This window comes from Oncorhynchus clarkii, chromosome 19 (genome assembly GCF_045791955.1).
Source record: "Oncorhynchus clarkii lewisi isolate Uvic-CL-2024 chromosome 19, UVic_Ocla_1.0, whole genome shotgun sequence".
Lineage (NCBI taxonomy): Eukaryota > Metazoa > Chordata > Actinopteri > Salmoniformes > Salmonidae > Oncorhynchus > Oncorhynchus clarkii.
This window is the reverse complement of record NC_092165.1, coordinates 35,203,775-35,218,223: the sequence shown is the minus strand read 5'-3', so window position 1 is coordinate 35,218,223 and position 14,449 is coordinate 35,203,775. Positions and strand designations below refer to the sequence as shown.

Here is a 14,449-nt window from a genome sequence, read left to right as displayed (position 1 = left end):
TCCTCGTCCTCTTCGGCTATTAAAAGTCCAAGGCTTTGGACCGTTCAACGCTTTTCTGGTCCAAAAAGATTTAAAAACCCAGAAGCATTTAATCTAGTGCAGCTGTATCAGAGAACAGTTCATTCCCAGGAATCAATGGGACAGGAAAATTGGTTTCTACATGTTTACAATTACAGTGCCTGCCAATATGGCATGTGGGGTCTTTCATTTTCTGCTACTAATTTTGTCAATTAGTTGTGGTTCAATGAATAACAACGTGAGGGGGCGATACTGCATGCATGGTTGTCGCACTAGTGAGGGCTGTGAATTCACTCAACAATTTTCTAATCAGGCCCACTTCTGTTCATATATTCTCAGCTGCTGTTCCGTGTGTGTGTGAGCACCTCCCTCCTCGTATTGACTGCTACTGTATGGTGTGTATAAAGCACTGGGCGGTGTGTGTGTGTATCTGGCGTCGAATTGAATAAATAGGAGGACGGTGTAACAGATTCCTAATGGTTTACTGTCGATTGTGATGGCATCAGTGTGTAGGTGTCATGCAAGGACATCTCTGTACAAGGCGTACAATACATACAATTAATGTATTTCAGGAGCAGTGTTCCAAGGTTCTGTTTGTGATTCATACCTGTATTTGTAGTATTCGTGTTTTCCTTCAAATATATTGAGAATTTGATGAGCCAACCTGGAGTGCAGGTGATGGAGATTTGCCGGGTGTGCACTTTTGGGACAATTCCATTGGATCAGGTAAACTCAATCACGTGCAGGTCAAAGTACTTGGAAGAAAATAAATACTATCTGAACCCATAGTCTATTCCATCCATGGTACAGTATGTGATCTGTGCTCTAGTTACAGTAGTGGGTTCTGTAAGTCAGAGTAGGTCATGTTCAGTATCAGTGCTGGGGGCTCCAGGGCTGCAGGCTGTAGTGGAACAGAGCTGACTGGAAGAGCCGGAGGAGAGCTGTGGGCCGGTCCTGGCTAATTAAGAGGAACATGACGGATGGCTATGCCGGCTTCGCACAACTTCCTTCCCAGATGTTCACTGAGTGCCTGACTCTTGGGTATTATTCCCTTTATAAATGAAACAGTTAACCGCTGGCACATGAATACCACAGGCCAGCAACTCTATAGGCTAGCACAGCAAAACACTGTACTGTGTTAGGTGGCTGGGTGGCACCAAGGACACAGGAGATTCTGATGTTGTTCTTGTTGAGGGTTTTCTGCCAAATAGGAAACAACACATCCATACTATAGGCGTGTGATTGGACAGGGCTAGAGCAGGTCCCCTGGGACTATAATTTCTCAATATACATCTTGATTTAAAGCACTGTGACCATCCTGTTCACAGCTGTGCTTCAGCGTGTTATTGGTCCACTGCAGTTATGACTAAACCAATCAGAAGTTAAGGTTAGAGAGAGTTCCTTCCTGTTCACAGCTGTGATTCACCGTGTCATTGGTCCGTTGCTGCAGTGATGATGCATTTGAAGCGCATGATTATTCTCCACATGGTTATTTTAACCATGAGAATGAATGGGTCTTGGAGACTGACTGACTGTGTATGCAGTTTGATTGGGCAGAAACCAAGCTGAAGCCATAGTCTGATTCTCCACAGAGCTTATCTCCTTCTCTCCACACATAAGCAGGATGAGGTTTGCAGACTAAGACAATAATTTTGCAAGTTGTGGATTTTGATTGTTGCTGAGTGTTTTGGGACCTTCCTCTCTCAATAGACGTATCATTTGGCATTTGAACTGCATCCATGACTGGGATATTTTTAGTATTACATTGTTATTGATTACTGCATTGTTGGGTTCAGAGCTGGCAACAAAGGCATTTCACTGTACTTGTGCATGTGACATTAAAACTAGAAATGTGATAATCATAATACCAGTATGTTTCTGCATTGTTTGGTGGGAATAGTTTTCCGACATGGAATGAATGGGTTTCCAGATTTTGGAGCCATTTGGGCTTTTCGGTTTTTGGTTGAATGGAACGACCATTTAGCTGCCAGACTAAAACAGTAAAACCTTATTTTTCTGGCAATATCAATCCAAAAATGCCATCCAAGGTGTCTGTCTCGTGGTGATTTCATTTTTATGAGCCTTCACAGAAGGGAATTCTTAAGGGGCTAACTGCATCCAAAAGCATTTTCATATTTCATATTTCCATTTGGAACACACGTCAGGGTCGCCCGTCTGGCCTGACGAAAATGATGTCATCAGTTCTAGTGGCTCTAGTGTGCGGGTATGCAAGCGAGGAGGCGTGCGTGTATCTGTCTAATGGACAGCTTCCTGCCTGGATATATGCCTGCTGCAAGGATACAGAGCACTGACGGTGAACGTTTGACAGAAATGTGTTGGTTTTTAATCATAAAGAAATCCCTGTTATTGACTGCATTTTCACCCCATAGACATGGTTGAATATATTAAGCATATAGCTAGATCCAGCAAGCTACAGCCATATAAATATTCTCAACTCAGCAGAAAAAGATCATTTTTCAGGATAACTCATACAAATCCCAATAACTTCACAAACCTTCATTGTAAAGGGTTTAAACACTGTTTCCCATGCTTGTTCAATGACCCATAAACAATGAATGAACATGCACCTGTGGAACGGTCGTTAAGACACTAACAGCTTACAGACGGTAGGCAATTAAGGTCACAGTTATGAAAACTTAGGACACTAAAGAGGCCTTTCTACTGACTCTGAAAAACGGCAAAAGAAAGATGCCCAGGGTCCCTGCTCATCTGCGTGAATGTGCCTTAGGCATGCTGCAAGGAGGCATGAGGACTGCAGATGTGGCCAGGGCAATACATTTCAATGTCCATACTGTGAGACGCCTAAGACAGCTCTACAGGGAGACAGGATGGACAGCTGATCGTCCTTGCAGTGGCAGACCAGCGAAGAGCCCAGATCTCAATCCCATTGAGCACATCTAGGACCTGTTGTATCGGAGGATGAGGGCTAGGGCCATTCCCCCCAGAAATGTCCTGGAATTTGCAGGTGCCTTGTTGGAAGAGTGGGGTAACATCTCACAGCAATAACTGGCAAATCTGGTGCAGTCCATGAGGATGAGATGCACTGCAGTACTTAATGCAGCTGGTGGCCACATCAGATACTGACTGTTACTTCTGATTTTGACCCCCCCCTTTGTTCAGGAATACATTATTCAATTTCTGTTATTCACATGTCTGTGGAACTTGTTCAACTTATGTCTCAGTAGTTGAATCTTGTTATGTTCATACAAATATTTGCACGTTACATTTGCTGAAAATAAACGCAGTTGACAGTGAGACGACGTTTATTTTTTTCTGAGTTTATATCCCCATAGTATTGCTGCCATAGCTCTGTTGATCCACAATCCACCTCCATAAAACCAAGCCAAACAACCGTTCAAACGGTAAACACTAAAGCAGGATCAGGCCTTTGAATCCTGGATCCCTCAGATGGAACTCACCATTATGTGACTGAAAAGTTAGAGTTTGGCAGGCAGCATATTACAGACAGACAGGGCTATGAAACATCGATACTTTCTTCCATGGCCAAAGTGTTCATTCCCATTGGACATGCTCAAAAACACTCTTATTGCCAATGTGTTCCCCTTGGACATGCTCAAAGAAAGTCCTGCTCTCAGGTAGAGAAAAATATCATCTTATTGGTAACTTTTAACAGGGCTTTATATCTCATTACCTGGAGGACAATTTCCTTTTATCATGGTGATGGATGATACTAAGTCCACTGTCTCTTAAGGGTTCAGGTAAACTCCTACAAAAAAAAACCTATAAAGCAAAGGAAGGAAACCAACATGGTTTGGTAAGTTGTAAAAAAAAAAAAGTTGAATTAATTTATTTTGTTGTAGGTTTCATGACGCTTGTATCTAAACTAAAGTAGATTGCTTTAAGATTGTTTTATACATCAGTTGGGGTCTCTATAAACTATAATATGAGGTCATAAGCCGAGCATGAAAGTAGCTGTGTGGACTAATATAGTTAAAATGTGTGCCTTGGGGTACGTTGAACCAATGGCCACTATATCCCAAACAAATAAGGATTACATTTGGTCAGTTTTATGCATAATATGCATAGAATTTTTTGCAATGTGCCATGCATATAGAGAGCAGCCAAGGAAGTGAGAGAACAGCCAAGGAAGTGAGAGAACAGCCAAGGAAGTGAGAGAACAGCCAAGGAAGTGAGAGAAGGGAAAAAGTCAATTTGAACAGCAGCAAGGGACAAAAAAAGGTAGAGGTACAATGTCAAAACATATAACAAACATGCACCTGTGCGAAAGAGAGGCTATGACAGAGTAGCAGAGTCACACAAGGTCTTATCTGATGACATGGAGTCTGAGCTTGCTAAACATATCAAGAATTTGCAGGCCAGTTTCATGGGCTTGTAGCCTCAAATGCAGAGAACTTGATACATCGAAACAACCACCCTGTCCCAGACAACTGGTCAAGAAATGAAAGGGTAAGTGATATTGAACAGAGACATCTATATCTGAATGTAGGCATATATTTAAGATATACAATATACCACAACCCCATTCCATGAATTAAACTTTGACCTACCAGCACCATTACCCACTGTCACAGAACACCCTCACCCATTTACCCCAAGGCGGATCAACTTATGCTCAATTTACCCCATACCCGGGTTGTGTTAAGTTGTGCCATGAGACCACTTTTTTCGGACAAGCTATGTTTTCAAAACTGTTATGTTTACCTGAATTCTGATTATTTCCAGAATGCACAACAACCTAAAATATACAGTATGTAGATATCTTTGTTAGAAAGAATACTATATTTCCCTTGCTGTGGTGATGCTGAATGTAAAAAATGTCTCAACATACCCCACTCTCCCCTACATTCAGGAAGTGAACACTTCAGATTGTTAAATGGCTGAACCATGCATGCCATGTTACATACTACACATTTCCACCTTCATTCACCTTCTTTACCCTAAACCCTCTTTCCATATTCTCATAGGGGTGTGCTGCAGACATTTTCTGACTTAGCATTCCCATGATGTTAAAAAACGTAACATTTCCAAAAGCAACAAATGGCTGCCTGTCAAATAGAAATATTGAAAGACACTAGTTACCATGGTGACAATAATCAAACAGTGCACCAGTCCGTTCCGCAGCCTCATTTTCATCGCTGCATGCCCTCAGGGCAATAAAGAGTGATCCAACACGCAACACACACACACACACACAGATACAAACACACAGACACAGCGTAATGTATGCTATGTCAACTGGATTACTGTTCAATCTATCAGTCAGTCTAATGGGTGCTGAGGTCAGTCACGGACAAGGCTGTTACGTTGACCGTATTACCGCCACACCAACAGTCACGAGTCATGACCGCAGTCCAAATTTCGTATTAGCCATGGCTGATATCAGTTTCAGAGAATATTGAGCACAGCTTGCTAAGTCTACATCCAAGCATGCATTTTCCTTAGAAGTGCAATATGCAGAAATCGCTCCGTCATTTACTGGTTGCAAAAAAATGGAATAGTTCGCCTAATTTCAGTTTATATGATAAAACATTGTACTGTCTAAACCACTCAGAATTGTTTTTCTCCATAGCCCAAAATATTGTATTTTCAGCTGTTTGAAGTTGGTATACAAAACCGAAAGTAAAAGACGCAAAAACTAAACAGAAGACCAGGAAGCATAGAAATAACTTGCTCTATAATGTGCATTTCTATGTAAATTTGGTCAGGTCACCCAAAAAGTTACATATTGCAGAGAGAGAGAGAGAAAGAGAGAGATGATCCAATGTAGGTTATACTAAACTTGACAAAAAGAAGAATAAATAAATAAAACACAGATTAGTTTGACACATTTGATATCGAATACTCATGTTGTTTATGTTGCGTTTGTGTCTAATTTATGTCTTTCAGGCTGGTGTATTGGGGCGGCCTGTTCTGTCTGCATTTCAGACCAAAGCAAGACCATGTTTAAAGCTATGAATCTACTTAGTGTCACGTTCCTTAGTTCCTTTGTTTTTGTCTTTGTTTTAGTATGGTCAGGGCGTGAGTTGGGGTGGGCAGTCTATGTTTGTTTTTCTATTTGGGTTTTTGAGTTCGGCCTAGTATGGTTCTCAATCAGAGGCAGCTGTCAATTGTTGTCCCTGATTGAGAATCATACTTAGGTAGCCTGGGTTTCACTTTTGGTTTGTGGGTGTTTGTTTTCTGTGTGAGTGTTTGGTCCACACGGTACTGTTTCGGTTTTCGTTTGTTCACGTTATTGTTTTGTATTTCAGTGTTCAGTTCGTTTCATGAAATATTACATCATGAACCCTTACCACGCTGCGCTTTGGTCCGATCCTTCTTCCACCTCTGAATGCCGTTACACTTAGCCTCTATAAAGTATTTGAATGTATATGAATTGTTGGTCTAGTGTGTTCTGTGTTATTTCTTTGTCTTTTCCAGTACTAACTGAATGGTAAATGAATGTATTTACAGTGTGATTACTGTGTGTTCTGTTCCTCCTGTCTCTATCCTCCATACTCTCCCTCTCCATACTGTCTTGTCGTAATCACTGAAGCTCAACTTTTACTTAAGCAATAAGGCTTCAGGGGGTGTGGTATATGGCCAATATACCACGGCTGAGTGCTGTTCTTGTGCACAATACACAACGTGCCTAGACAAGGCCTTTAGCCGTGGTATATTGGCCATACATCACAAACCCCCGAGGTGCCTTATTGCTATTATAAACTATTTACCAACATAATTAGTGCAGTACAAATAAATGTTTTGTCATACCTGTGGTATAAGGTCTGATATACCGTGGCTATCAGCCAATTAGCATTCAGGGCGCGAACAATCCAGTTTATAATTGATGATAATCAACAGCCTCAATCAATGTAATTTGTTAGTCTAAATGTAATCTTGTATGTTTCTTATGCTTTAGGTACCCTACTACATGGCAATACATGGATGTGTGCACAGGGCTCATTCACAAGTACTCCTTGTTGAGAGACCAGACAGAGGAGGGATATGTAAGAACTCTTAAATGTTCCTACTTACATTAGTTCACACACGAATAAGCTTTTTACACCATTGTGCCTACCCAGACCACAATGTGCTGGATTATTTCTTCTCACATTTGGTTATTCCATCACAATACCAGCAGCAAAACAAGACCATCTCTAGTTACGTAATTGACTGTCTGCTCCTCTGACCTCAGTCCCAATAATCCATCATGACATTTCTCATGTACCCTTTACAGTATGCAGCCATTCATATCCCATTTATTCTAATCCAGCCTTTATATTACACACCCTCCTATTTAAGGTCTCAAGTTCACTGCAGACATTTCGTTCCTCCCCTATCTCCTCACAGACAGGGTATGGATTTCCCGTCAGACAAAATTATATATTTTTTAAACTTATTACAGTGTGTAAATCTCCTATCACCTACCATAAGAATGGAGGGGAATCCCTTTGCGGATGAGAGCCACATCCAACTCTTCCTGGATGGAGAGGATCTACTCGAGCAACTCCATGGGATTGGGAGTGGCCATGGGGGACCATTTAATTTTTAATATTGAGTATGCAGCGTCATTGAAAAGCACTATGCTGTTCATTCACAAATGTGTTATGGGAATTGATGAGTGGGGTAAATTACCAGCAAATGTGGAATGGCAAACTTTTTGCTGAAGAGAGGGATAGGGGAGACCAGAGCACAAAGTATCGCAAGGTCAGATGTAACAGCCAAATTACTCAAATTAGAAACCACTTAGAAAGCTGTTTATCGATGTGCTAATGCTTTGTTATTATCTCTACACACCAATTTTTTTTATTATTGACCTGTGAAACATTCGCCATGTATCTAAATATATCATTTTTATCACTAAGATGGGGTCTTTGATTGGCATAGTTGATGACAATAATTATTATACTATTTTTAGTATAGGATCCTATCTTGTTGTCGATACACATCAAATATGAAGGTTCGTCAACGGTTGACTATTTATTGATGGTATATTTGGATTTCTGTGAATTTCAAAGACAATCAAATGAATTTGTGACTTTACAAGTTTGCCACTCAATAATATATGTATTATTATTATTGTTAATAGTTTATTGTTATTATTATTATTTGTAGTAGAATTAGTACAGTAGTAGTAGTAATAGTATTGCTATTATCCATAATATAATACATGGGACATAAAATGTTCCTACAGGAACCTTAAATCAAATCGAAGTTTATTTGTCACAACAGGTGTAGACCGCCAAATACAACAGGTGTTACAGTGAAATGCTTACTCAATTAGTATTTGATAGCATTTCCTTTAAATTGTTAAACTTGGGTCAATCGTTTCGGGTAGCCTTCCACAAGCTTTCCACAATAAGTTGGGTGAATTTTGGCCCATTCCTCCTGACAGAGCTGGTGTAACTGAGTCAGGTTTGTAGGCCTCCTTGCTCGCACACGCTTTTCAGTTCTACCCACAAATTTTCTATAGGATTGAGATCAGGGCTTTGTGATGGCCACTCCAATACCTTGACTTTGTTGTCCTTAAGCCATTTTGCCACAACTTGGAAGTATGCTTGGGGTCATTGTCCATTTGGAAGACCCATTGAGCAATCGGGGTAGAAGACCCAAACTGAGCATTCGGGGGAGAAGGGCCTTGATCACGGAGATGATTGGTCACTCTGACAGAGCTCCAAAGTTGCTCTGTGGAGATGGGAGAACCTTCCAGAAGGACAACCATCTCTGCAGCACTCCACAAAGCAGGCCTTTATGGTAGAGTGGCCAGACGGAAGCCACTCCCCAGTAAAAGGCACATGACAGCCTGCTTGGAGTTTGCCAAAAGGCATCTAGAGGACTCTCAGACCATGAGCAAGAAGATTCACTGGTCTGATGAAACCAAGATTGAACTCTTTAGCCTGAGAGTCTGCCAAGAGTCTGGAGGAAACCTGGCACCATCCCTACAGTGAAGTATGGTAGTGGCAGAATCATGTTGTGGGGATGTTTTTCAGTGGCAGGGACTGGAAGAATAGTCAGGATTGAGGGAAAGATGAACGGAGCAAAGTACAGAGAGATCCTTAGTGAAAACCTGCTCCAGAGCACTTAGGACTTCAGACTGGTGCGAAGGTTCATCTTCCAACAAGACAATAACTCTCAGCACACAGCCAAGACAACGCAAGAGCGGCTTCGGGACAAGTCTCTGAATGTCCTTGAGTGGCCCAGCCAGAGCCCAGACTTGAACCCAATCGAACATCTCTGGAGACGACTGAAAATAGTACAGCGATGCTCCCCACCCAACCTGACAGAGCTTGAGAGGATCTGCAGAGAAGAATGGGACAAACTCCAAAAATACAAGTGTGCAAAGGTTGTGGCGTCACACCCAGGAAGACTCGAGGCTGTAAAAACTGCCAACGGTGCTTCAACTAAGTACTGAGTAAATGGTCTGAATACTTATGAAAATGCGATATTTGCAAAAAATGTCTTAAAACCTGTTTTTGCTTTGTCATTATGGGGTATTGTGTAGATTGATGAGGATTTTTTTTTAGATCAAGGCTTTAACGTAAATTTCTTTCAAAAACGTCAAGGGGTCTGAATACTTTCCGAATGCACTGTACTTCCATTCATTTTTTCAACTGGTACCAGGGGACCTTTAGACGACTCTTATGAGGCCTGTAGGCACCCTTGAGCAAAACAATTGATGCGTACATGTTCACCTCTGAACAAATGGGTCATATTAGAGCGTTTCCCAAACTGTTCAGACGCTAGACAGAAGTTGGCAGATCGGCTTTACCGACTTCAGACGAGTCCCAAGACGCTTGTGGGGGGTCATAGAGCAAAACGGAGAACACCATAGAGTATGTGAGTTTGTAGGCCAAACTGTTTGGACGCTACAGACGATTTTGTGAGAAGACCGATTTTCAGGATGTCTCATGGTCTGACCAACACCACTCTAGCACTGTCACCTTTCACCGCAGATTCGGAAGTGCGACATACTGTAGGCAGATAAGGTCGATTGAGACGCATCCAATGCAAAAAAAACAGATATTTCTAAAATTGACAGGTTTTATAGGGATTTTTGTATTATGCTAATTTTATTTCCACAGGCGTGGACATCGACCTTAAGGGGTTAAAAGGTTCCTGGAGGCACCTTTAGGGGTTCCACCGGTGTTGCAATCTAAGGAACCTTTTCCTCCAGGAACCTTTTCTTTTTAGAATGTAAGGCAAGAAACAGTGGATGCATTTTTTAAATAAAATACTCTAAAAATAATGCCACAGGAATTATAAGCAAATCTTATCTGCTCAAAAAACGAGTGTAGCCCACAGCCATATGGCATAGCCAGATCAGGGCCTAATATAAGGACGACTCAGAGTATGCTATTCTGTTCTTCTGAAATAGGCTAACATTTCTTTATATCATAATGTTTCTTCAGACCTGCCTAAAATAAAGAATGGATTTATATAAGGCTATGTATTACATGGATTTATTATACTTTTTCAAATGTAGATCTTGCGAAAAGGTCTGGATCAGTGGCTTGTGGACTATGCATGTAAGCCAGAGATGCTAAACACGTGTGTGTTAATTAACAGTCAATTGCCGTGGGACCAGCAGTTATTTGCATGAAAGTTACCGGCTGACAAAATGTCGGGACTGCCACAGCCCTAGTCACGGATTTAAAAACAAAAAATACTAGGTGTTAGGCTACACATTTCCCCACGCTGTTAAGAGCAACACTCAAACCACTTAGTTAACCAACTCTTACTCGTACACCGTGTGAGTGTCTTTGACTGCTAACAAAATTCTCAATAAGCTAAGGCCTACAGTTCCATGCAACGGCAAGCAAGCATGCATGAACAACTACAAACTTCACACCTATATAATTTAACCCCAAACTCCTACAGAAAGCCTGTATTCAGTGAACCAATTTTGGTTTAGTCTGCAGCTCTTTGTAAGGAGAGCGTGTGAGTGTGTGAGGAGGGAGAACAAGGAGAGAGCAAGTACTCCTGAGCTAGTACTCCACACACACTCATACACACATACATACACTCTGTAGGAGCCTCCTAGCACATAAACTGTGAGCTCCTGGGGAGAAGAAGGGCAGAAGCAAGAATAAAACACTCATAACCTGCTGGCGTAAGAGAGGAGTGGAGGATTTAAATAATATACTGTACCATCTAAACTTCTTCAATGGTATACTTCACCCCAGGACCACTGTGACTACTATAGCTACGTTTTAGAACTGATTTCTGTTCTTCTGATATCCGTAAAAATATGTGTCTGCACATAATTACAAGCTGATTGAAGTGGCCTTTTAAGTTTAAAATGAAAAGGTTTCGCCCGCCAACGGCCTTCATTTGTTACGTATAAATGAAAATGGCATTAATAGCAGTCCAATCCTACGGTACTTGTGTGCAAATCAAATCAAATGTATTTATATAGCCCTTCGTACATCAGCTGATATCTCAAAGTGCTGTACAGAAACCCAGCCTAAAACCCTAAACAGCAAGCAATGCCGGTGTTGAAGCACGTTGGCTAGGAAAAACTCCCTAGAAAGGCCAAAACCTAGGAAGAAACCTAGAGAGGAACCAGGCTATGAGGGGTGGCCAGTTCTCTTCTGGCTGTGCCGGGTGGAGATTATAACAGAACATGGCCAAGATGTTCAAATGTTCATAAATGACCAGCATGGTCAAATAATAGGTCTGGGACAGGTTGCACGTCTGGTGCATAGATATATAATCTATTATAGATTATACTAGTCATATACTAGTCGTGTACTTTCCCATGGTAGAAAACAACAGTCAGTCACATGAATTGAGGTTTGATAAACACACAGTAGGTTATTTGGAGCAGACAATGTTCTCCAGGGTTATTATCAACATCATGTATATAGAAAACAGAGGTCTCCACCTGTTCCTCTGTACTAAACCTCCCATGTAATGTCCTATCTCTTAGTTATCAGAAACCAGTGAGAACCATGCACTCCTGGTGCACTCCTCTCCAACCCTTCTGTCTGCCTGTGTGTCTGTGTGTCTGTCTGTCTGTTATTCTCTGTTCTTGTCCAGTTCTCTCCTCCTTTCCCCTCCCATGCCATTCCCCTACCCACACTCCTCTTTGTCTGGACCATACCAACCACCTCCCCCTCCCTCCATGCTAGCTAGCCAGATCCCTTCATTCCCCCATGCCGCCGCACCCTCATGTTTTGGCTGTGCTGCTGAGACAGAGACTAAATAATGTGATAACATGCAGCACTCGACAGGTGTGCCTCCCTCCTCTCCCTCAGCTCTGTGGATGAACAGAATAACCCACCGAAGGCACCACCAGACAGGCAGGCAACAACATGATGTTGCAAATCAAGGCTGCATCACACAAACAGCTTCAGAATTTAGAATAATATGAATGTATTGAGTGATAGTGCTTACTGCTTACAGCGATGCAATGAAATGTAAACAACATCTGATCTCACAATGGCTCCCAGGCCGGGTCAATTGTTGTTGTCCTCCAAATACTTCACAGGTTAAGTTGCTGTGCCTACTCAGTCACTGTGTTCCAATGTCTATTTTCATGTTTAAAAATGTTACCTTTATTTAACTAGGCAAGTCAATTAAGAACAAGTTCGTATTTACAATGGTGGCCTACCCGAAAAACGCTGGGCAAGTCCTATGGGACTCCAAATCACAGCCAGATGTGATACAGCCTTGATTCGAACCAGGGACTGTGGTGACACCTCTTGCACTGAGATGCAGTGCCTTAGACCGCTGCATCACTCTGGAACCCTCAGCACAATACTACCATACTACACTGAACACACATATAAATGCAACAATTTCAAAGATTGGACTGAGTTACAGTTCAAATAAGGAAATCAGTCAATTGAAATAAATTCATTAGGCCCTAATCTATGGATTTCACATGAACGGCAATACAGAAATGCATCTGTTGGTCACAGATACCTTTAAAAAAAGGTAGGGGCGTGGATCAGAAAACCAGTCAGTATCTGGTGAACACCATTTGCCTCATGCAGCTTATGTCTGCCAATACCATGACCCCACCTCCACCATGGGGCACTCTGTTCACAACGTTGGCATCAGCAAAACACTCGCCCACATGACAACATACACGCTGTCTGCCATCTGCCCAGTACAGCTGAAACCAGGATTAATCCGTGAAGAGCACAATTATCCAGCGTGCTAGTGGCCATCGAAGGTGAGCATTTGCCACTGAAGTCTGTTACGATGCCGAACTGCAGTCAGGTTAAGACCCTGGATAGGATGATGAGCATGCAGATGAGCTTCCCTGAGACAGTTTTTGACAGTTTGTGCAGAGATTATTTGGTTGTACAAACCCACAGTTTCATTAGCTGGGTGGCTGGTCTCAGAAGATCCCGCAGGTCAAGAAGCCAAATGTAGAGGTCCTAGGCTGGTGTGGTTACACGTGATCTGCAGTTGTGAGGCAGGTTGGACGTACTGCGGACATTCCTGCAGTCAGCATGCCAGTTGCAAGCTCCCTCAAAACTTGAGACATCTGTGGCATTGTGTTGTGTGGCAAAGCTGCACATTTTAGACTGTCCTTTTATTGTCCCCAGTACAAGGTGCACCTGTGTAATGAGCATGCTGTTTAATCAGTTCTTGATATGCCACACCTGTCAGTTGGATGGATTATCTTGGCAAAGGAGACATTCTCACTAACAGGGATGTAAACTAATTAGTGCACAACATTTGAGAAAAGTAAGCTTTTTGTGCATATGGAATATTTCTGGGATGTTGTATTTCAGCTCACGAAGAATGTTACCAACACTTTACATGTTGCGCATATATTTTTGTTCAGTGCATGTAGAATGCATGCCCAATATTTTGCTTCACTCTAAGAGGTATGCTAGCCTAGACTTGTCAGACCTGGGTTCAAATAAATGTGTATTTGTTATTTAAAGATGCACTATGCAGAAATCGCTCCGCCATTCCCTGGTTGCTACTGTAATTCTAATAGTTTGCCTAATTTCAGTTTATGTGACAAAACAAGCAAGTATAGTGTAGAGAATAATTGTACCGCCTAAACCTGCTGTGAAATATAGATTTCATAACCAGATTGTATATTCAGTTGTTTGAAGCTGGTGTACAAAACAAAAGTTGAGAAAGGGAACCATAGAAATAGCGCACACAGAACAGATCTACCGCTTCTTAGACTTGCTTTCAATAAGAATGACAGATGTATAAACACATATTTTTATGTGAATTAGGAAGGGTCGCCCAAAAAGTTACATATTGCAGCTTTAAATACTTATTTTCTGTTAATTTGAGTACTTTCAAAAAATGATTTCCTATTCCCTACTATTTGAAAGTATTTTCAAATACTTATTTCAAATACTATTTTCAAATACCTAGGTTAAATGCATTGGAGTGTATTTGAGTCAGTATATTTTAGTATTTTTATTTCCAAATACATTCCAATATTGAACAACCTGTCTTTTCAAGTAAA

General features: G+C 41.5%; 1 protein-coding gene across 2 annotated transcripts in view; it reads right to left on the bottom strand.

Moving 5' to 3' along the window:
• The window catches only part of LOC139375090 (cysteine rich transmembrane BMP regulator 1 (chordin-like)), a 130,032-nt gene that overhangs the window by 35,439 nt on the left and 80,144 nt on the right, over window positions 1-14,449 (bottom strand). The window lies entirely within an intron of this gene.